Genomic DNA, 23,476 nt, shown 5'->3' with positions numbered 1-23,476 from the left:
CCTGGAACAGTGGTAAACAAGCCTGGACGAGGACGCAAGTTTATTTTGCCACCACGCACAGTGAGGAGGATGATAAGAGAAATAAAAAGTTCTCCAAAGCTCACTGTTACAGAATTGCAACAAATGGTAGCTTCTTGGGGTCACAAAGTCTCCAAAACAACCATCAGGCGCTATCTACATGCCAACAAGCTGTTTGGGAGGCATGCACGGAAGAAACCATTTCTCACTCACAATCATAAACGCAAACGTTTGGAGTTTGCTAAGCGGTACTATGACTTCAACTGGGACCGTGTGCTTTGGTCAGATGAAACAAAGATAGAGCTTTTTGGCAACAAATGCTCTAAGTGGGTCTGGTGTAACACAAGAGCTGAGTATGCAGAAAAGCACCTCATGCCCACTGTGAAATACGGCGGGGGATCAGTGATGCTGTGGGCCTGTTTCTCTTCTAAAGGCCCTGGGAACCTTGTTAGGGTGCATGGCATCATGAATGCTCTAAAATACCAGGACATTTTAAAACAAAATCTGGTGGCTCCTGCCCGAAAGCTGAAGATGGGTCGTCACTGGGTCTTTCAGCAAGATAATGACCCTAAACATGTGGCCAAATCTACACAGAAATGGTTCACCGCACACAGAATCAAGCTCCTCCCATGGCCATCTCAGTCCCCAGACCTCAACCCCATTGAAAACCTGTGGGGTGAGCTGAAGAGGAGAGTGCAGAGGAGAGGACCCAGGTCGTTGGATGATTTAGAGAGAATGTGCAAAGAGGAATGGTCAAAGATCCCTCTTTCTGTATTCTCCCATCTTGTGAAACATTACAGGAGAAGATTAGGTGCTGTTTTGTTGGCAAAAGGGGGTTGTACAAAGTATTAACATCAGGGGTGCTAATAATTGTGGCACACATGATTTGATGTTAAATAATTATTTCTTAATGTGGGATTTTTTTCCTACTGAATAAATTCACTTGAGTTAAAGGTTGTATTTTACTCTTTTTTCCATCGTGGTCCTATATTATTTTGAACAAAACTCAATTTATGAGAAGCTAAAGAACACATCTTAACCAGGGGTGCCAATAATTATGGAGGGCACTGTATCTATCTATCTATCTATCTATCTATCTATCTATCTATCTATCTATCTATCTATCTATCTATCTATCTATCTATCTATCAGTGATAGGTTTGGAGATGCAGTTGGACATGTGCATCTCAAAAAATAGAATATCATTAAAAACTTACTTTATTTCAGTAATTCAGTTCAAAATGTGAAATTGATATATTATGTAGATGTATCACACACAGAGTGATCTATTTAAAGTGTTTATTTATTTTATTGTTGATGATTATGGCTTATAGTCAATAAAAACCCAAAAATCAGTGTCTCAAAAAATTAGAATATTATATACAACCAATTGGTACTTTTAGCAGTGTGGGCAGCTGTTTCAAGTCCTGCTGGAAAATGAAATGAAAGTTGTCAGCAGAGGTTCAGCATGAAGTGCTGTAAGATTTTGTGGGAAAATAAAACTGCACTGACTTTAGACTTGATAATAAAACACAGTGGATCAACACCAGCAGATGACATGTCTCTCCAAACCATCACTGATCATCAGTAAATTTTACATTTCATTTAAAGTAAATCAAGGAAGAAGAGTCTGGAGGAAGAGTGGAGAGACACACAGTCCAAACTGCTCGAGGTCTAGTGTGAAGTTTCCACCAATCAGTGATGGTTTAGAGAGACATGAGCTCTGCAAGCAGAAGAAGGTAACCAGCGTGGCAAGGAATCACATCTCATGATATGATATTATCAGATTATGTTGCCCAACATATCACAATATGTTGCCAAGAGTAATGATGATACCACGACTCTCTATGATACTTCACGCTATATGTGTTACTGAAGAGGATAAAATATTGATGCCATGTATCAATAATATATAACAAAGGATAACTAGAAAGGGAAAGCTTGTGAACCAACTTTAAGTTGGCTTAGGGAAAAAATAAAATAGGTCAAATGCTAAAATCCAAAAAATGTTGGCTAAAATGGTGGAATACCAATACTTTAGCTGATAAAGCAGTGTCCAAAAATGTTTGGATAAATAATGAAATGCCAATATTTTGGCTCAGAGTGTGAGAGACATTAAAGAACAAATTAGTATTATATGTTTAATATTAAATGATAATGATCAGGATGTATTTTCAGATATTAAGCAAGCATGCTGAGTTAAAGCACGGGCAGCTCTTGTCAGCAGCGCTTCAGCCGGTGCTTTCCTATTTGGAGTGTGGAGTGCTTTTAAAGGTGACTGTAGTTAGCCCTTTATGTACAATACCCTCCAGAAGCATTGGAACAGTGGGGCCAATCTATTTATTTCTATTTGTAGAATGAAAACATTTGGGTTTGACATTAAAATATCAATGTAAGACAAATCATCAACATTTAGTATTTTGTCTGAACCCACACATTTTTCTTGTGAGTAAAAATTACAGACCCACTGACCACTAAACTTTTGCATTCTTCTTGCCTGTTGTTTTACTTTGCAGCATGACGAAGGATCTCACAGAAAGCTTGGTTAAATCCTTCTTTAAATTGACAGACAAAGTATTTCTCTAGACTTCTGAGTTCACTGTACATCAGCAAAGCCCAAGCCATGACACTACCTCCACTGTGTTTCACAGATGAGCTGGTGTGTTTGGAATTGTCAGCAGATCATTTCCTTTTTTAAACTTTAGCTTTTCCATGACATTGGTAAATGGTAATGTGATAGATAGACAGATAGATAGATAGACAGACATACAGACAGACTATACCTTATAAGATATAAATAAAAATAAAAAATACTGTAATCTTAGATAAGTATCTCACCTACTACAGTGGTCAAAGAATACATACAAGAATATATAAATACAAAAACTATACAAAGTATGAAAGTAACCTAACCGTAGATAGGAGGTAGTGCAGTAATACAGAATCTTTGCCTCATCAGTCTTTTTTCAATCTTTTAGAGTGGAGTGGGTACTAAAAGCAGGACTTTTAACTGCATTATAAAAGGCAATAAAAACCAATGACCTGAAGCCCTTATAGTAATAAACTATTGTCTGAGCATATCTGTAATAACCTTACAGAAACATTTTGCACCAATTGCTCCATTGAATAATGAATTACAATAATGACGCCACAATGAAATACAAATATTATTCAGAGAAATGTCAGAGAAAGATGAAAAACAGCTTGATTTTGGATAACTGCTCTTGTTTTAGCCACTGCACATGTATGCTTATTGATTTAAAGACCATTATCAAATATTACACACAGATTTGTAGGTGAGAATTGTATAAAAGTCAGTCAGTGTCCTAGATTCCATTATGGACTGTATGAAAGGCTCTCTTGGCCAAATATATCTCCAAGGCAACTTGACAACCTATTTCTTCAAAGGAAACCAAAGGAATCACATCAAAGATATCGATTCAAAGACTCCATACTGGACACTGAGCTTTGTGCACTGTTTCTTCCTCCACCTGTAAAAAGAAAACATATCAGTCAGTGTCTGAACTTTCACCAAGACTCAACAGTTCTACAAGTTCAGATAACCTGTAGGTAATCAGATAATGTGTATTTATGGTAATCAGTAGTAAATGTATTTTTGTCTCTGTGTAATGGAAGGAAAATAATGTACAGGCTGTAGTAACAGGCTGGGAGGTTAGTCTTATTTGCCCATTACACTAAACAGACAAATAAAAAGGCCAATAACAAGGTTAGATAACACACTGAGGACACTGTTAAACTAGCATAACAGAAGTGCTGCAGAAATTACTGAAAAGTCTGTTAAGAACCAGCTCTCAGAACCATCAGCTACAGTTCTGCAGTGGTGATCTGACCATAATCTAATTTAAATATAAACTAAACAATTGGGAATAAAAAACTAAAAATAAAAAAATGAAAAGTGTGCATTTGTATTTAGCCCTCTGACACACCTAAATATAATCCAGTGTGATCAATCGCCTTTAGAAGTCCCTAATTTGTAAATAGTGTTCATCTGTGTGTAGTCTATTTACTCAACTACCACTGATTTGTAATATACTCAGAGATTGATTCGTTAGAGAAGACTAGTGATCAAACATCATCATGAAAAACAAAATGAAAACACCAGGCAGTTCAGGGATAAAGTCGTGAAAGGAGTATTGCAGAACTGCAAACCTCCCAAGACATGGTCATCAACCAAAATAGAAAAGTAGTCAAGAGGCCCATGTTCACTCTGGAGGAGCTACAGAGATCAGCCCAGGTGGGAGAATCTGTCCACATGTAAACTATTAGTTATGTTCCCTTTATGGGAAAGTGGAAAGAAGAAAACCATATTTGAAAGCAAGCCATTAGTTTTTCACAAAGCAAACGAAGAAGATGCTCTAAACGAGACTGAAGTTGAAATTTTAGTGCCAGAAAACAAATCACATCACCCTGAGCATATCCTCCCTTCTGTTGAACCTGGTGGTGGCAGCATCATCTGGGGATGCTGGTCAGAGTTAATGGGAAAATGGATGGAGATAAATACAGAGCAATCCTGGAAGAAAACCTGTTGGAGGCTGCAAAAGACTTGAGACTGGGAAGGAGATTCACCTTCCAGCAAGACAATGACCCTAAACATACAGCCAGAGCTACAGTGGAATGATTTAGATCAGAGAATATGCATGTGTTAGAATGGCCCAATCAAAGTGCTGACTCCAATTGAGATCCAATTGAGCTTTTGTGGCAACACATTAAAAATGTTGTTCAAAAATGCTCTCCATCCAACCTGACTGAGTTTGAGCTATTTCGTAAAGAAGAATGAGCAAACATCTGGTAGAGACAGTCAAATGAAAGTTAAAGTAAATAAAAGAAACATTGTTTTTTTTTTGGTTTCAAAAATCTTTTCTGATTTAGGGTTGTAAAAAAAAAAATATTTTAGCCTAGTGCACTGTAATGTAAAGAAGCCCATGTTGGTTACCAACTGACTGACTTTAACCTGTAGGTTAAAGCTAACAAATCTACACCAGTGCAGCTGAATAATGTATAATTACTTACAGTCTGAGTAATTCTCAGTGCTTTCTGTTCTTCTGGGTGGACTGAAGCCAAATGGATCTTGCAGAGGAAAAACATTCAAATCAAAATCACAAAAAAATAAAACACACACACATATACACACAAGAATATATATCAATTTATAAGGCTTTGAAACTAGCTTAATTGTCCACAGTTATAGTTGTTTATAGTAATTCAACTTTATAGCTCTGGTCAAATTTACTACAACTGTGGACAGTTAAGCTAGTTTCAAAGCTTTATACATACCCAGACTCCTCTATACTTGTCCCAAAAGCAACAACTAAGGGTTCTCTTAAGCAGCTGTGAAGATGGTGAAGCACATCGTTCTACTGCTACACTGTTGTGGTGGTACTGTAGCCGGTGTGGCTGCTACACTCTTTTGGTGGTAATGTAGCCGGTGTGGCTGCTACACTGTTGTGGTGGTACTGTAGCCGGTGTGGCTGCTACACTGTTGTGGTGGTACTGTAGCCGATGTGGCTGCTACACTGTTGTGGTGGTACTGTAGCCGGTGTGGCTGCTACACTGTTGTGGTGGTACTGTAGCCGGTGTGGCTGCTACACTGTTGTGGTGGTACTGTAGCCGGTGTGGCTGCTACACTGTTGTGGTGGTACTGTAGCCGGTGTGGCTGCTACACTGTTGTGGTGGTACTGTAGCCGGTGTGGCTGCTACACTGTTGAGGTGGTACTGTAGCCGGTGTGGCTGCTACACTGTTGTGGTACTGTAGCCGGTTGAGGGGTGGAGCGTTGTGTGTGCTCTTACTGTGAGACTACACCGGAAGGGGGGGGAGGGAGGGTTCCACGCTGACAGTCAAGCTGTCTACTGCTCTCTGGTCCAATGAAGGTAATTTAAAAAACAGAACATTTCCTCACTTTCTGAAAAAAAAAAACCCGTGACGGGACAGGACATAAAATACGGACGTTTGGTCACCCTAGTTAAGGTGCTGTTGAGGTGCCAGTGCTGAGAGGACGCTGCTATGCAGTTGATGTGCCCTGGGAGGGCGCTGCTATTCTGTTTTTGGTGCGGCTGAAACACTGTTGAGGTGCCACTGTTTTTCTTCCTTAATTTTTTGTGTAGTTCCAATACACACAATGCTAATGCTGTTAATAATAACAATGCTACATCAGTCAAGCTGAATAATGAATAGTGACTTACGATATGAGGAGCCAACGCTTCTTGTTCTTCTGATTGGATTAAAGCCAAATGGATCTTGCAGAGGAAAACATTAAAATCAGTATCGCAATAAGATAAAACACACACATGCACAGACACATATACACACATGTTTGGAAAAGCAGAGGAAAAATTTCCTGCATCCTAACTTCAAAATTCAGTTAGAATGTTTGAAAACAACATCAAAACAGCCATATATCTTTTGGAAACAGCCTCATTGTTCCACAAGGTTTAATTATTCATTGATGCAATTAACCAATGTATGTTGTTTGGGGGCACAGGATTTCATGAAGAGAACAGTAAATCTGAGGTTAGAGATTAATGATCTTACTCTGATTTTACACCAAACCTCTCCAAAGCTACATCAGTGCAGCTAAATAATGGATAATTACTGACAGTGTAAGACGTTCTCAATGCTTCTTGTTCTTCTGGGTGGATTGAAGTCAGATGGATCTTGCAGAAGAAAAACATTAAAATCAGAATCATAGTAAGATAGAATGCACACTGTACACACACCATACCTGTCAAGTCTCCCGTTTTGGCCGGGAAACTACCGTATTTTACCCCTCTTTCCCAACGACCTTCCTTATTAGTATTTTCCCGTAATTTCCTGTATTATATTAAAAATATATATATTATTGAGGAGACAGGACACTGGCCGCTGTGTGTCACTTAACCAATCGTGGTGCCGGTTCAAGGAGCAAGTCCCGCCTTTCAGTTGTATAAAGTTGAGAATGGCATTAATGACTGAAAACGTTATGAGGCCTACAAATAAAAGAACACAGCCAAATATGGCAGAGGTTCAAATATGTTTTGGTTGTTTTGGTGCCTCTGGCACCTCTGGTCAGAAAACTGCAGCATAGCAGGACAGTGGCCGCAGCATATTTCAAAAAGCACCCAGAGATAGAAGGAAACAAATGGCTGAAGTGCTTAGCAATGAATCCGGATCTAAATCCCATTAAACACATATGGAGAGATCGTAACGTAAGTTTCTTCAATACTTTTGCAAAAATAGCGATCCATAGGCATAGGATGCATATATAAACACTCAACAATGTAGTAAGAGATGAACAAAATATGTGCAAGAAGTTCACTTTAGGTGAAACCGCTATGGGAAAAGACTGCCACTCCCTCCCCTAAATGAGGAAGAGCTTCAGCAAATAGATGATCCTAAACACACATCAACAATCACAATAGACTACCCTAATATTTGCAAGCTGAAGGTTTTATATGATGATCCGAACATCATTGAAAATCTGTGGATAGATCTCAAAAGAGCAGTGCATGCAAGATGTCCCAGGAATCTCACAGAACTGGAAGAATTTTGTGAGGAGGAATGGATGAAACAAGAACTGAAAGAGTCTTATTTGGCAACAATAAGCTGTGTTTAGAGACTGCGATACTTCAAATCAAATCAAATCAAATCAAATTTATTTGTATAGCGCTTTTTACAACAGGTGTTGGCACAAAGCAGTACATGATTACAGGACAAAGAATCAGGCAAAACATTACACATAGAAAATACAGAATACAGAACCCCCAGTGAGCGCGGAGGCAAGGAAAAACTCCCTCAGAGCTGCAGGAGGAGGAAGAAACCTTGGGAGGACCAAGACTCACATTTGAGGGGGGACCATCCTACCACTGGTCAAAACGGCTTTTAAATTAAAATTTAAAAAGTCTTTTATACATCCATATAGGTTTTATGTACTCAGGAGTGTAATAGTGCCACTAATGGCTTGGATGTAATCTGTAGTGGAGAGTAAGATGGTCGATGAGCAGCTGATCTGTGGTGGTGGTGGAGAAGAGCTGACTTCAGAAACTTCCATCAGTCTGGCCGGACAGGAGACGCGAGAGCCTGAGGGTCCAACATCGGTATCGGGTCAGACAGGTGGGCAGTCAGTAACTCGGAGGAAAGCAGAGAGATTAGTTTTGACTGGATTTATGCAAAACTGAGAATATTAAAACATTATCAGAGTGTGGCAAATGACTCCGGCAGAACTGAATAAAACAGCCTAACTAAAGGCAGAGAGCCAGAAGGTAACATAGACATGGAGGCACCCTGAAACACCAGCATCCACCCACTCCACCGTCCACAAACCTGAGTGACCGTGTGCAGTGGGAGAACAACAGCACCAGCATCTCAGTTTACCACAATTTCCTCTGTCCATGAACCCCTGAATCTGCAGCCTTATCTAAAGGGAAAAACATTAATTACCAAAAGCTAAACTAAACAAGTAAGTTTTCAGTCTAGACTTAAAGATTGAGACTGTGTCTGAGTCCCGAACATATTCGGGGAGATTATTCCAGAGTTGAGGCGCTTTATAAGAGAAAGCTCTTCCTCCTGCAGAGCTCCTCTGAATTTTAGGAACTACTAATAAACCAGCACCCTGAGATCTGAGTAATCGCGGTGGTTTATAACAGGAGATGAGGTCTTGTAAATACTCAGGAGCGAGCCCGTGTAGGGCTTTATACGTTAACAGGAGAATTTTATAGTCTATGCGGAATTTGACTGGAAGCCAGTGCAGTGCTGATAGTACTGGACTAATATGGTCAAATTTTCTCGTTTTAGTAAGGACCCTGGCTGCAGCATTTTGAACTAGCTGAAGTTTATTTAAGTTACTGCCGGAACATCCAGACAGTAGCGCATTACAATAATCTAGCCTTGAGGTAATAAAGGCATGGACTAATTTTTCTGCGTCATGCAGTGATAGGGCATTTCTTAGCTTGGCAATATTACGGAGGTGTAGAAAAGCTGTTCTAGTAACATTAGATATGTGTTTATCGAATGCTAGATCTGAATCTATAATAACTCCAAGGTTTTTAGCTGCTGAACCAGGTGTGGCTGAGAAGTCAGCCAGATTTAGCATTAAGTCTGATAATTTATTTCTAGCAGCTTTGGGGCCTAATAGGAGAACTTCTGTTTTATCACTATTTAATAGGAGGAAGTTGTGCGACATCCATGATTTTACATCTTCTACACAATCCTCGATTTTCTTTAATCTCACTCTGTCATCAGGTTTGGCTGATATGAAGAGCTGCGTGTCATCCGCATAACAATGAAAATTCACATTGTGTTTTCTAATAACTTTGCCCAGTGGGAGCATATATAATGTAAATAATAACGGTCCTAATATAGAGCCTTGTGGAATTCCATATCTTACCTTGGTATAACTGGAAGACATATCATTTATCCTCACAAACTGATAGCGATCGGTTAAGTACGATTTAAACCATGCTAAGGCAGTTCCGGTTACACCGACCATGTTCTCTAGTCTTTCTAAAAGGATAGTATGATCTATTGTATCAAAGGCTGCGCTCAGATCGAGAAGTACGAGTAGGGAAACACAGCCTTGGTCGGCGGCTATAAGTAGATCGTTTGTTATTCTAACTAAAGCTGTCTCAGTGCTATGATAAGGCCTAAATCCAGATTGAAATTTTTCATAGATCTGGTTTCTTTGCAGGTAAGAGCAAAGTTGTTGGGCTACAGCTTTTTCTAAAATCTTAGAAATAAACGGTAAGTTTGAAATAGGTCTATAGTTAGACAGTACACTAGGATCAAGATTTGGTTTCTTGATCAGAGGTTTAATTACAGCTGTTTTAAAGGCTTTGGGTACATGGCCCAGGGCGAGCGATGAGTTTACTATCATTAACAGTGGTTTAATTATATCTGGCAGTACCTGTTTTAGTAATTTTGTGGGAACAGCATCAAGTGTGCAGGTTGTGCTGTTTGAAGAGGAGATAATTTTCTCTAGTTCTAGCTGTGGAAGTGGGTTAAAGACTTCCAACCTAACTTCAGTAACAGGGTTTTGTTCTAGATCAGCCAGACCAGATGACAGAGAGGATGTAATATTTATCTGTTTAATTTTATCCCGAATGTTTTCAATTTTACTATTGAAGAAGTCCATAAAATCGTTGCTGGTGTAAATGGCTGGAATCTGAGGTTCAGTACCTGCCTGGTTTTTAGTTAATTTGGAAATAACACTAAAGAGAACTCTAGGATTATTTTTATTTATCTCGATCTGTGAGGCCAGATACGCTGAGCGGGCTTTATATAGTTCTTTTCTATATTAACTGCTTTAAGGTACGAGTTTGATCATTGTACCACGGTGCGAGCTTTTTCTGTCTCTCTATTTTGTGTTTAAGGGGTGCTACAACATCTAAGGTAGAGCGAAAGGTATTTTCTAAACCTTTGGTTAGTTTGTCTAGTTCTACTGGGTCTATAGGAGAGTACATTAGAGTTGATAAGTCTGGAAGCTTATCTGTAAATTGTTGGGCTGTAAAAGGCGTAATTGAACGTTTTACAGAGTAGCTAGGGGATGTACGTATATTATGACTAAGATGTAATTTAAATGAAATAAGGTAATGATCTGAAATTGCGGAGGTTTGAGAACGAATATTCGGGTTATCTATGCTCACACCCAGGGTCAAAACTAAATCCAGAGTATGATTACAGTAATGATTAGGTCCTGTTATATTTTGAATAATACCAACTGAGTCTAAAATCGATGTGAATGCCTTTTTTAATGGATCATCCAATTTTTCGAAATGAAAGTCTCCAACTATAATCACTTTATCATTACTTACTGCTAAGTCTGTGACAAAATCACTAAATTCTTTTAAAAATTCTAAATAGGGCCCTGGTGGTCTGTAGATGTTAATTAAAGAAAATGCATTCTTTTTTGTAACTGGATTGAATATACTGGTGTAAAGAAGCTCAAAAGAAGTAAAATTTTCATAGTGTTTCTGATTGCTAACTAAGGTACTTTGGAAAAGTATGCAGACCCCACCTCCTCTACCGGACAATCTCGGATTGTGTATATAATTATAGCCTGCAGGGGTGGCTTCATTTCATTTGTGGGGTGTTACTAGTTACTAACTATGCAAGGTGCCCAAAGGTGCCATTTTCCTTTTTAGTTATTTTTAAAATGTAAAAGACGAATATATATATATATATATTTTATTAAACAAATACAAAGGTAATGTTTCATCTTAAACTTTATGCCCTTTGGAGATCATTTCATCTTTAACTTGTTTAACTCTTCACAGTAACAGTAATTTTGCATGCAACTGTAGAAAGCTTCCTTCCATTCCAACTTTTAATTTGCTGTGATATTTATTTAATCAATGAGTGTATGTTACTGAGTAGCAACATGTATGTGGAACAGCATTATACTGCTTCTCAGTCTCTTTAATAATTACAAAAACAGCCCCAAGCACCAATCGGTGGGTTCAGGCAGAAACTAGGACTACTCTTCCGTTACAGTCTGAGGGACATAACAGAGTCATTATTAGAAAATACAGTGCCCCCTTATGGAAGCAAAGGTGCAAAGTTTTTTTGATAATTGAATAAAAATACTTTTTAAAATTTGCTTAATGAAGCGTTCGCATGTTGTAGTATTCCATATAATTTATTTAAGAAATAATCATTAATCCCATAGCTGGGAAATTTTTGACTGTTTGAATTTTTAACTTAAGGCGGAACAAAACCCATACACAAATAAGAAGTATAAGGATTACAGCATCACAATTAAATACATAAGGATCAATTGCACAAATATACACTTGCAAGAAGTAGTATGTGAACTCTGGGATTACTTGGATTTCTGCATAAATTGGTCATTAAATGTGTTCTAATCTTCATCGTCACAACGATAGACAAACACAGTCTGCTTAAACTATTGCCACACAAAAAAATATTTGTTTGCATGGTTTTATTGAACACAACATTATGTGCAGGGTGGAAAAAGTATGTGAACCCCTCGGCTAATGACTTTTTAAAGAGCTAATTGGAGCCAGGATGTGATGAGATTGGATGTGTTGGTTAAAGCTGTCCTGCTCTAACAAAACACACAGCAGTTTTAATTTGTTGTTCTTAAGAAGCATTGATTAATGAGAATCATGCCTCTCACAAAAAGCTCTCAGAAGACCTACATTCAAGAATTGCTGACTTGGATGAAGCTGGAAAGGGTTACAAAAGTATCTCTAAGAGCCTTGATGATCATGTGTCCACGGTAAGACAGACGCTCTACAAATGGAGAAAGTTCAGCACTGTTGCTACTCTCGCTAGACGTCTTTAGTCCTGTAAAGATGACTGCAAGAACACAGCGCAGAATGATCACTGAGGTGAGGAAGAATCCTTGAGTGTCAGCTGAAGAAATCTCTGGCACATGCTAACATTTTTGTTGACAAATCTACAATAAGGAAAACATTAAACAAGAATGGAGTTTATGGGAGGACACCACAGAGGAAGCCACTGCTGTCCAAAAAAACATTGCTGCATGTTTAAAGTTTGCAAAAGAACACCTGGATGTTCCACAGCACTATAGGCAAAATATACTGTGGACAGACGAAACAAAAATTTAGTTGTTTAGAAGGAATACACAAAGCTATGAGTGGAGAAAAAGGCACAGCACACCATCATAAAAACCTCATCCCAACTGTGAAACATGGTGGAGGGGGCATCATGGTTTAGGGCTGATTTGCTGCCTCAGGTCCTGGACGGATTGCCGTCAACAACGTAAAAATTAATTTCTAAGTTAACCAAGACATTTTGCAGTAAACTTAAGACCATCTGTCCGCCAACTGAAGCTCAACATAGGATGGATGATGCAACAGGACAACGACCCGAAACATGGAAATAAATCAACAACCGAACGACTTCAACAGAAGAAAATTGAGATGCTGTGGCACCATGACCTTAAGAGAGAGATATCTCAAGAACATTGCTGAACTATTACATACAAGTAATTCCAAAGGGTTCACATACTTTTTCTTGCAACTGTCGCTCAATAATCAAAAGATAACACTGTACACCATTACTCGCTATAATTTGTAGATAAGGGCTTGTAGCTGAAAGTTTCAGGTGAACAAAGGTCCCAGGTATTTTTTCTCAATCTTCCTTTCACTGCAGACAAAGAACATCTTATGGTGATTTTCCTTTGCATGGTAACTTCACTGTTTAATCAGTTTCCCCATAATTTTGATAAATAATTAACATGGTGAAAAAATGCTAAAGCTTTAAAAGCTTTAAAGCTTTGTGTATGTAACAACTATGTTATATAAGTTATGCACAGCTCTCTTAAGGTCCTATCACTGCCTTTTTGTTGAGGTTTAGACTTTGAGTGGGCCATTGCACCACATACATTCTTTTTTGTTATTTCAGTTCACCTAAATAATAAAGGGGTGACTTTTACTTGTCTCATTCCAAATGAGAAGAGCACCCCTGATGTTTGATGAGTTCAAAAAGTTTTGTAGAACACTGTAAATGGAGTAAACAGTAGATAAACAGTAGACTGACTACAGTGTATTTCAGTAATAAATGTACAGGCTGGAAATGTTTTTCTGTAGTTTAGAGCTGTACAAGGTGAAGCAACTGATTCTCACCATTTTTTGATGTTTACAGAAAAACATTTATGTGAATATCACCTAATTCAAATCTAACTCTACTCGCCTTTTTCATGCTGAGTTTTGTCTGCTGCTGAAGGATCTTTCCATTTCTCTTCTTTTGGCCTCTGTTCATAATTATGAGATAGTAAGTCATATTTATGAGATAAAAAGTAATCTCATAATTATGACTTTCTATCTCATAATTATGACTTTCTATCTCATAATTATGACTTAGTATCTCATAATTATGACTTTCTATCTCATAATTATGACTTAGTATCTTATAATTATGACTTTTTATCTCATAAATATGACTTACTATCTCATAATTATGACTTACTATCTCATAATTATGACTTAGTATCTCATAATTATGACTTACTATCTCATAATTATGACTTAGTATCTCATAATTATGACTTACTATCTCATAATTATGACTTACTATCCCATAATTATGACTTTTCTATCTCATAATTATGACTTAGTTGAGGACGTTTTTTTTTCTTCAGGTGGCGGAAATGGGCTTTCATACATTCATACACAAACACACACGAAAACTTATGCAATTTATGCAGTTAGTAATGTTTTTTTATTCAGAGAAAACTGCAGGTTGCCAGTCAGCCACTGTCCACTTTTTACACAGAAGCGAGAGAGACTAGGTGTTGAGCCATTGGTCCGTTTGTGCGTTTATACTAAGAAGTGGCGGTATATTTTAAATAAATATAATTTGTTTAAAATGAAAGTAACACGTAATAATCCAATTTGAATCGAGCTTGTTCTATTTTTCATTATATTACACACTTACCAATCCTGGGATCATGTAGATAGGGTTTTGTGGATCTGTAGTTTTTTTTGTTGATGTTAAAACAACAGGAGCAGTGTGGCTGAGTTAATTAGGTGTTCAGCACCCCTAAAACTCTAATCCTAGATTCGCCTCTGCAGACAATTCAGACAGATGTCCTATTGGGTCACTTTAAAATATAATGTGATCAGATTTGTTTTAAAAAATCTGATTTGGTCCACTTGTACCTGCTGTTTGAACGCAGCTATAGTTTTACTTCAGATTGCAGCCGAAGGCTCTGCAACGTGTAAACATTAGGAACTGAGAAGTAGCAGTTTATCTACTAAAAATATTTTCCAACCTTTCCTAGGATCCTAATTAGAAGAGTAGTTAAGCTAGGTAAGTAACATGGTTACTGCGCAACACTGTACCCTGCACACAAAGCCACCTGCAGGGAGTGTCATGCTGTGCTGTGACAACGGTGTAAGTTACCTTTCTATCTGCTGTTAGGTCTGTCGAGCTGCTCCAGTGCTTGGAGTAAAAAAAAAAAAAATCAATCAATAAATAAAATAAAAAAAAAACTGAAGTTTTCAAATGCATCTGTTTCACTCTCCTATCTCCATCTTTAATCTGTTTATACTACAGACAGGTAAACGCACTTCCTGTTGTGACAGTTAAAGGGCAAAGGGACAGTAAGAGTGTGACTCAGATAAAGAATGTTAAATTATACCACAGTTAGTTCCGACCCTGCAATGTGATTGGCTGAAAGCCGAGTTTTTATAACCAAGCAAATCGTATTTTCTTGTCCTCTTTAACTTAAAATCTTTTAATAAACAGATATAATGGAACTGTGTTGTAATCACAAGAATACATTCCAGGTTCATGCTATAAAGTGTAATATTAATAAGTGCCAATATTACATTTTATAGCACTCCCTCTCGTGTATTATTGCTTAAATATGTACTATATTTGGAGAGGGACACATACATATTTATGATATTTATAAAATAAATATTAAAAAAATAATTTTATGACTTGAATTTATTTTATTGCAACATTATAGCTTTTTCATGATAATTGTATTATTATAAAACATTTTTGTATTTTTGTAAGTATTTTTTCTATTTTTATTTTTTTATTTTATACCTTCTTTAAATTGTTAAATTGTGTCTTATACAGGTTGTCAGTTAAATTTTTAAAGCACTCTGTGAATTTATTTGGGCTGTATACAGTAGTATAATAAATGCTGGCACCCCTGATAATTTTTAGGATTTTCCATCATATAACAGATGAACACACTGATATTTAAGAAGTGAAATGAAGTTTATAGGATTTACAGAAAGTGTGCACTAATTCTTTATACAAAATAAGGCAGGAGCATAAATTTGGGCCCCAATAGAAAAAACCCTTCTTATAGCTTCCAATGAGAGTCTGGCTCGGATTTCGGCTCATTCTTCTTTACAAAACATCTTCAGTTCTGTCAGGTTTGATGGTTTCTGATCATGAACAGCCCACTTTAAATCACACCACAGATTTACAATAATATTCAGGTCTGGGGACTGAGATGATCTGAGATGATCATTCCAGAATGCTGTACTTGTTCCGCTGCATGAAAGCTTTAGTAGATTGTGAGCAGTTTTTAGTGTTTAGGGTCGTTGTCTTTTTGAAGTATCCAGCCCCGGTACTTTAACTTCAACTTTCTCACTGATTCTTAAACATTGTTCTCAAGAATCTGCAATATGATATATTTAATTGAAATTGCATATCAAACTACCGATGATTTATAAAGTAAAATCATAAAAATGATCAGGGATGATCAAACTTTTTCATACCACTGTATACCTTCTCATGGGTACATGAGAACAGAAGGTTCACTTATTAATAAATAGTTAAATTTGGTCATTGGATGCTTAAGCCTTACACAGAATCTAACCACTTTTGATATTTAAATAAAATATATTTTTTATAATTCTATGCTTTTGCATATCATATTATATCACATCATATCAGTGATATAATTAATATTCAGAAGATCAAACTGATACATTGTGTAAATCAGTTGGAAACTGACACTGTAGAAACAATACTGGACACTGGAGGGCAGGGTGGAGCTAAAAATGTAAAATGCTTCAAAACTATACATTACTCTCTAATTCAACATCCGGGTTTATTAGACCACCAGATGGCGCTGCCGAGTGAGTCCAAATGAAAGGTTTAATATGGAGCAACTGCGCAAAATCACAGTTTATTAACCCTTTCAGACCTGAATTATCTTCCAGTCATGACAAAAAAAATGTAAGAATGCTGTTTTCTATCTCTAATGCGAACAAAATAAGACACTACTATTCTAATATAAAATAATAAAATAAAAATATATAAAATAAATCCAATTACATACTTTTTAAATTCCTAAACATAATTTAAAAAGGTGTTCTAAATCGCAGAATTAGTAAAAATGAGCTTGTATTACTTTGCCTCATTTGTTCTGCCCTAATGTCTGATGTTTTTTCCAGTGCAGTGGGCGGGGCTAAGCTACTGTTTCATTGGCTGATTTATGGTCTTTTCTGATGGACAACAGGTTTCAGTTATTGTTCTGTGCAACAAATGTCTATTGTATTTGTATGAAAGGGTTCATGTTTGATCTATTTTATTTTCTCAACATAGAACAATATTTAATGTTTCAGCACTGCAGACATGATGTTTCAAGTAATGAAGTACAAATATTTTGTTATTTTACTTAAGTAGAAAATTTGGTTATCTATACTTTACTGCAGTAATTATTTTTCAGAAGACTTTTTACTTATACTTCTTACTTTTTTATACTATTACCTGAACTTCTCATCGTTTAAAAAAAAACATATCCAGATAAATCTCCATACCATTCCGACTCCTTATTGGTTTATACATGAAATCAGTACTTTTACATTTTACCTGAGTAAAAAGCTTGGGTTCAGCTTCTACAGAAGTATTTTAATCTATAATTGTTCGATAGAGGTAAGTTAAATGGACTGTATAATAAGGCTGGCTCTATATGATTTGTCCTCCTTCGGAGTGTCGGTCAGAACACTGGTGTTAGTGGTGATTAAGGATTAATTGTACTGACACCTCAGGTGTGTTACACAGCAGCACTTTACTTGCACACAGGCTTAGTGGAATACAGAGCTTGTAAAGTATGAAAAGTATGGTCTGGAACAAAAGAAAATAGCAAAAGCATTTACATAATTGTTTAGAATTAACTAAGCATAACATTTATGGCAGTTACATTCACAATTAACCTCTTTGGCAAATAATACATGAAACAGCTACTTGAGTGGCCTAACAGTGCCCCCTAGTGGGGAAAAGGCGGTAATTCACCTATTTTCTGCACAGAAGGTTCTAGAACTCTTGCTAGTAGTACAACATGGAGCTAACACACATTTTATGAGCCAAAATACACTTCATACACTTAATAGAACTCACAATTAACAATTAATCCACACTAGGTGGCCTTAAGAAATTACTAGAAAGGATTTTGCACATGTATAACAGAATATTAGAATATTAACCAAAATGTCAACAGTATCAAAACATCTACTCTTGACCACTTTAAACATCAGATAATCCACTCACTTCAAGTCAAGGACGCATACTTCGCACACAAAGGGGGTAAACATGGAGGAACAGACCCACACAGCTTGTACTCCTCTCTCCCTGGCCAAACTAACTCCATTGAACTGTGACTCAGCACTTGAGGCCCCTCCCAGATTAGGTAGACCTATAGGAACGGTCTTTCCAACAATAATTATCTATAATTCTGCCTGCAGACTGCAGACATCTGCAGACATGATTTTGTAAGCTTTAAAAACTTTTGTCAAAAATTAAACTAAACAATTCTTATATTAAGCACAAAAAATGACCAATAGAGTAAGTTTTTCATTTTCTTAGTAAGATTGCTTAAAATAAGCAATTTTCACAAAACAGTCACAAAATTAGTAAAGTAATACTTAAATTAAGTGACAATCAATAATTTAATATCTTACATTTAAAAGCAAGAATGAGAATATCTTGGCTAGTAATTTTTGTGGGGGTTTTTTTCAAATTACATAAAATAAGGTGAAGACTAAGATTAAATAAGCAACATAATTTTACACTTACACAAATGCTTTTTTTCACTGTTTTCATGTTTTTGTTTCAGAGGGGCTCTCCTTTCACAGACAGCTCACAAACACAGCTCACACTGCAAAAAGCAAAACAAATAAATACAGGATAATTTTTAATTTCATTTTTTTTGGACTAATGTCAAATATTACATAATACATTCAAATTATTGCACCTGCTTACATTATAATTCCCTAACAATATGTATCTGTTTCTGAACTATTTTTTAGTTTTAACAAGATTTTTTAAATAAATATATATATTTAAAAAATATGTTTTTTATAATATTTACAGATCAATTGAAGACATATTTTAAAAACATATATTTTAAAATAACAATATCTGACATGTGTGACTCCTTTAACTACTTTGGGTACTACATAGGGTTAACACACACACTTCAGTTCAGTCAGGGCTTGTTATTAAGATAAATTGGGTTTATTTAACTTCCAGGTTGGGGAACACTGTCTGTACCAGAGTCCACACCACGCTTAATGTGTTACACTGTATTCTGGACTGTATTTAGTCGGGTTAGTTTTCTCTAGTTTCACACTGCAGTTCAGTGACTTAGCGCACTAAACAACTTTAAAACATCCTGTCATCATCATCAACATGGGCATGGACTTCCTATAATTCACACTGATTGCTTTATTTCTGTTTATGAATTACGGTGAATCTACAGTTACAGTAGATACAGAATCACCAGCCTAATCTCTTGTACCTATACTGCTGTGTGACGCACCTGCCCCAAAAGGGATTTCGGCACAACACAGCTTCTGTTTCCTCTAGTCTGATGATAGCCTGACTCAACTTTTTGTAATTGGTGCAACAATGTGTTTTCCAGTGTTGGGCACGTTACTTTGAAGAAGTAATAAGTTATAGTTACTAGTTACTCCTTCAAAAAAAAAACTCAGTTACTAACTGAATTACTCCACTATAAAAGTAACTATTGCGTAACGTACCCAACCCAACTCTTGCTACCATAACTTTACCCTGAAACAGTGATTTAGGCTTTCCAAATATTATAGTACATGAACTTCTTACTGGAAACATGCTCTAATATTGTGCTTCCTTTTTACATTTACCTTTAAATATACACATACGTGTAGCACGGTTTGACCGGGTAGCACAACTCAACAGAACACCGGATCACTCGGCTCGCCGTGTGTGTGGGCGTATCCGTGACATTTTTTAAATTCAAATCAAGCAACAGGTGTAGTCAATCATAAGTTTAAGATTTTTAATCAACCTCACTGTGATCATTAGTTCTATAAATCCGTTTTCAGCTTCTCCTCCGTGGTTGAAAGACAGCTGTTATGTGTGTGTAAAACTCGTATCACACACAGCGAAACTGTTTTTCCGGAGGGCGGGGCTGCGCTCTCTCTATTGAATAGGATGTGCTGTGCTGGTGGACGGGGAGAGGATGCACCTTTCTTGCGGGCGCGCCGCGCTAACACTAAAGTTTAATTTCAAGTCGCGGCCACAAAGTATCCCTCTGCGGGCCGCGAGTTTGAGATCCTGATTTAAAGTGCTTACTACAGGCTACTATCTTCCTCTGAGGATGAGCCTGCAGACCCCTAGAGTGTGCTTCGCGGCCCACTGGTTGAGAAACCCTGGTTTATCTCATCTGAATCAGTTAAAGAGTATGTTAACTTAGAGCGTTTTCCCTTCAGTTTGGTTTGTTTTCACACAGGCACAAACCTAAACACCACACCCCAACAAACCATGTGACAACGCTGTTTCATCTAATTGGTCAGAGCTGTCTGGTGAGGAAGCAAGAAAGTAAACACTCCAAGAAGGTTCTGTGTTCAAGACCAGAGCGTATATTAGTGCAGTGTGGAGCTGCTTTAACAGTAAATGCAGAAATGTGCTGCTGCACTTTCAGTGGGTAGCGCAGCGCTAAGGGGAGTCATACAATGTTCATATGACATTCAGTGTGAAAACAGTTTAGCCTAGAGCAGCAGGGATGCATTGGTTCATACCTGTAGTAATGATCTGGCTAATAAATCAGGTTAAACAGCACCTGAACACAAACCTGAAAAGTATATTTAATGACCTCCTCTTGCAGGTCATGTTTGTTTTAATCCACTCCCGAGAAATTACAGTTTTCTCTTCTGCTTAAACAAACTTTACCAAACATACAAACGGACCAGAGTCAGTTTTAACTGGTCCAAATAGTGCTGATGTGAAAACGCCATTTACTCTAGAGTACTATAAGACTTCAGTGACACATAAAGAACCTCTTCAGCTGAGAAACATCAGTAGAGTCCACTCTTCTCCTCATCTATTTTACTGTGCTGCTATTTTATTCTCGATTTCAAAAGAACCGTCTCTCAAGTCTCTCTAAGATCTTGAGGAACCCTCACAGCAGGTTAGCAGGTTATGTACTGCGGGGAACCTGTTGCTACAGAGTTCTCCTCCTCATTAAACCTGTGTAATACAAGCTCCTCTTTTTTTCCTCCTGTTCCTCGGACACAGCGTTCCTGAGAGCCGTCCACAAATCACACTTATGAACAGAAGCATTCCTCCGTCCTCGGGGGGATCCAGCCTTTCGTTCTGCTCCCTCTGTGATGTACGCCGGGAGGGCGAGAAGTCATTTAGCTTGCAAATTTATTAGACCTGGTGATTTAATAGGCTCTAAAAGATCTTCCTCAGAGTCTGCCTCACTCTGCTCCTCACCCAGAGCTCCGTAATCGCCCGCTGACTGATGATGTGAATGAGGAGAAAGTACAACAATTATAGAAATCATAACAAACACGGGCCTCACCGCTTCCTCCGCTAGGCTTCATCCGTCAGCGGCGTCTCAGGTCTGAGGTAATAAGCACATTCTTCTTTTTATGTTTTTCATCCTTGACCACGGCTCATTTCACAGAATCGCACGCTTTTACCGAAAACCTCATTTTGCTCAGCTAATGAAGTGTGGGCTCGGAAAATTTCACTTTATCATTTGGAACACGGCAAATATCCCAAATGAGAAGATGAAAAACGGACGTCAGAGTGAATAATAAAGTGCGATAGGTGTAGAATGGCTCACGGCATCGATATTTATAGTGCTCTCATATAACAAAATGGGAGCAAAAATGGGTTCTTTGTCAGTGGAACCATATTTTAAAAAGTTCTGTCCAGTAAACAGCACCACTCAAAAATTTAGACATACCTTCTAATTTAGTGTTTTTCTTTAATTGATATATTTTCTTTGTTGTATATTATTATTAAACACATGAAACCAATTAAAAGACACAAATGGAATTATATAGTAAACAAAAAAAGTGTTTGTCCTTCACAATCCCCTAAATCTATCCCCTTAACCCAACTGAGATGAATGATTTGAAATGAGCTGGAGCTTTACAGTGTGAAAGAAAAGCAGCAACTATTGTTCAGACTCTACATGAAGAAACTGAAAAAGAAATAAAAAAAACACATTGAATGAGAAGAGGTACTGTAGTTAAAGCAATGTTGAGCTTCTGTCCTGCAGGTTTCAACTCCAAAATTAAATATTCTTTGGACTAATGTGACAAAAGTGGAACTTGTTGGAAGGTGTGTGTAATGTTACATCTGAAGTAAAACTAACACATAATTTCAGAAAAAAAAACATCATGCTGAATGTAAAACATGGTGGTGGTAGTGTGATGGTCCGGAGCTGCTTTGCTGCTTCAGGGTCTGGACAACTTGCTGTAATTGATGGAAGCATGAATTCTGCTGTTTACCAGAAAATCCTGAAGGAGAATATCCCACCATCAGTTTGTGAAGCTCAGGTGTACTCGGGTTCTGCAGCAGAACAATGATCCAAACCACACAGACACGCCCACCTCTGAATGACTTTAAAAAAAAACTAAATGAAGGTTTTGGAGTGGCCTAGTCAAAGTCTGATTGAGATGTTGTGGCATGTTTTCAACAGGAAAATAAATAATCGGTAAAGCTAATTTAGGGGGCAAATACCTTTTCACACACGGCTAGATTGGTTTGGATAGTTTTTTTCCTTTGACAAATAAAACCATTTAAAATTGTTTTTTTATTTACTCAGGTTATCTTTGTCTGATATAAAAGTTTGTTTAGTAATTAGAAAAAAAATCAGTATGACAAAAAAAGCAAAAACCTATTAAATCTGTGGGGGGCAAATACTGTTTCACACCACAGTATATTTTGGATAATATTTTTTGTTGTATTTATGCTAATAAATTCTGAAATTGGTATAGGCAGGTCTAATGTGATTGGGTTGATTTTTGAACAGATGAGTGAGCTTAACTGGTGGTATTGTAAAACGTATTTATTTCTGGGTTCGTTGTAGAAGTGGCATTAAGGTGGCTTTGTGATAAATGTGTTTGAGGTGTGTAATGCCCTTTTTGATCCAAGGTGAGTATTTTAATGTTTTTTTTTATTGATGATAAGGTCCAGGTTGTTCCAGGTTGATGATTACAGAGTGCAGAGTACGTTATTTTATAAATATTTCCACAAAGCTGTCAGGGTTGTTGCCACAGTTATATTGTCTAGCCATAAGTGTATTTAACTGATTGCCTAATAAATGGTGAGTCTAATATCTGTAAATCTTTGCATGTTTGTTCTAAGTCGAGCCAAGATCTATCCGAACTATTAAGTTTTATCAATTCTAATATGTCTTTGAGTTGATTTGATCGACTAATACGACTCTGGAAGAAATGTTGTTAGTTGAACTATTTAACGTTTTAACATTTTTAGACAAACAAAGATACATATTATCAAGAGGATATAAAGAACAGTCTCTTCTAGTAGAGTCTTTGGCGTAGGCCCTGTCATCGGCCCAGCACTTGATACATCTGGGCTCTTTTCGAGACAGGGGCGGAGCCAACCCCCGGGCAACCAAACGGGACCAACCTGGAGGCGGTGGGGGAAGGAGGAGGGTAAGAATGACCATCAGTGTCTGAAAGTCAGCAAAGGTACTGAATGAGTGATCTT

At 37.3% G+C, this 23,476-nt stretch overlaps 1 long non-coding RNA gene across 2 annotated transcripts; it reads right to left on the bottom strand.

Moving 5' to 3' along the window:
* Nucleotides 1-1,303: 1,303 nt before the first annotated feature.
* Nucleotides 1,304-18,119, bottom strand: LOC103034312 (uncharacterized). Of its 2 annotated transcripts, XR_007439422.1 has the most exons (6): nt 18,017-18,119; nt 14,900-14,938; nt 6,634-6,690; nt 6,220-6,273; nt 5,050-5,106; nt 1,304-3,509 (listed from the first exon to the last, which is right to left on the bottom strand). It is a non-coding gene; the product is annotated as an uncharacterized LOC103034312 (long non-coding RNA). The 2 variants fall into 2 exon arrangements; XR_007439421.1 differs by lacking the exon at nt 14,900-14,938.
* Nucleotides 18,120-23,476: the final 5,357 nt, after the last annotated feature.

This window comes from Astyanax mexicanus, chromosome 6, assembly GCF_023375975.1.
Source record: "Astyanax mexicanus isolate ESR-SI-001 chromosome 6, AstMex3_surface, whole genome shotgun sequence".
NCBI lineage: Eukaryota > Metazoa > Chordata > Actinopteri > Characiformes > Acestrorhamphidae > Astyanax > Astyanax mexicanus.
The sequence above is the reverse complement of the archived record's forward strand: the minus strand, read 5'-3'. Positions and strand labels throughout refer to the sequence as shown.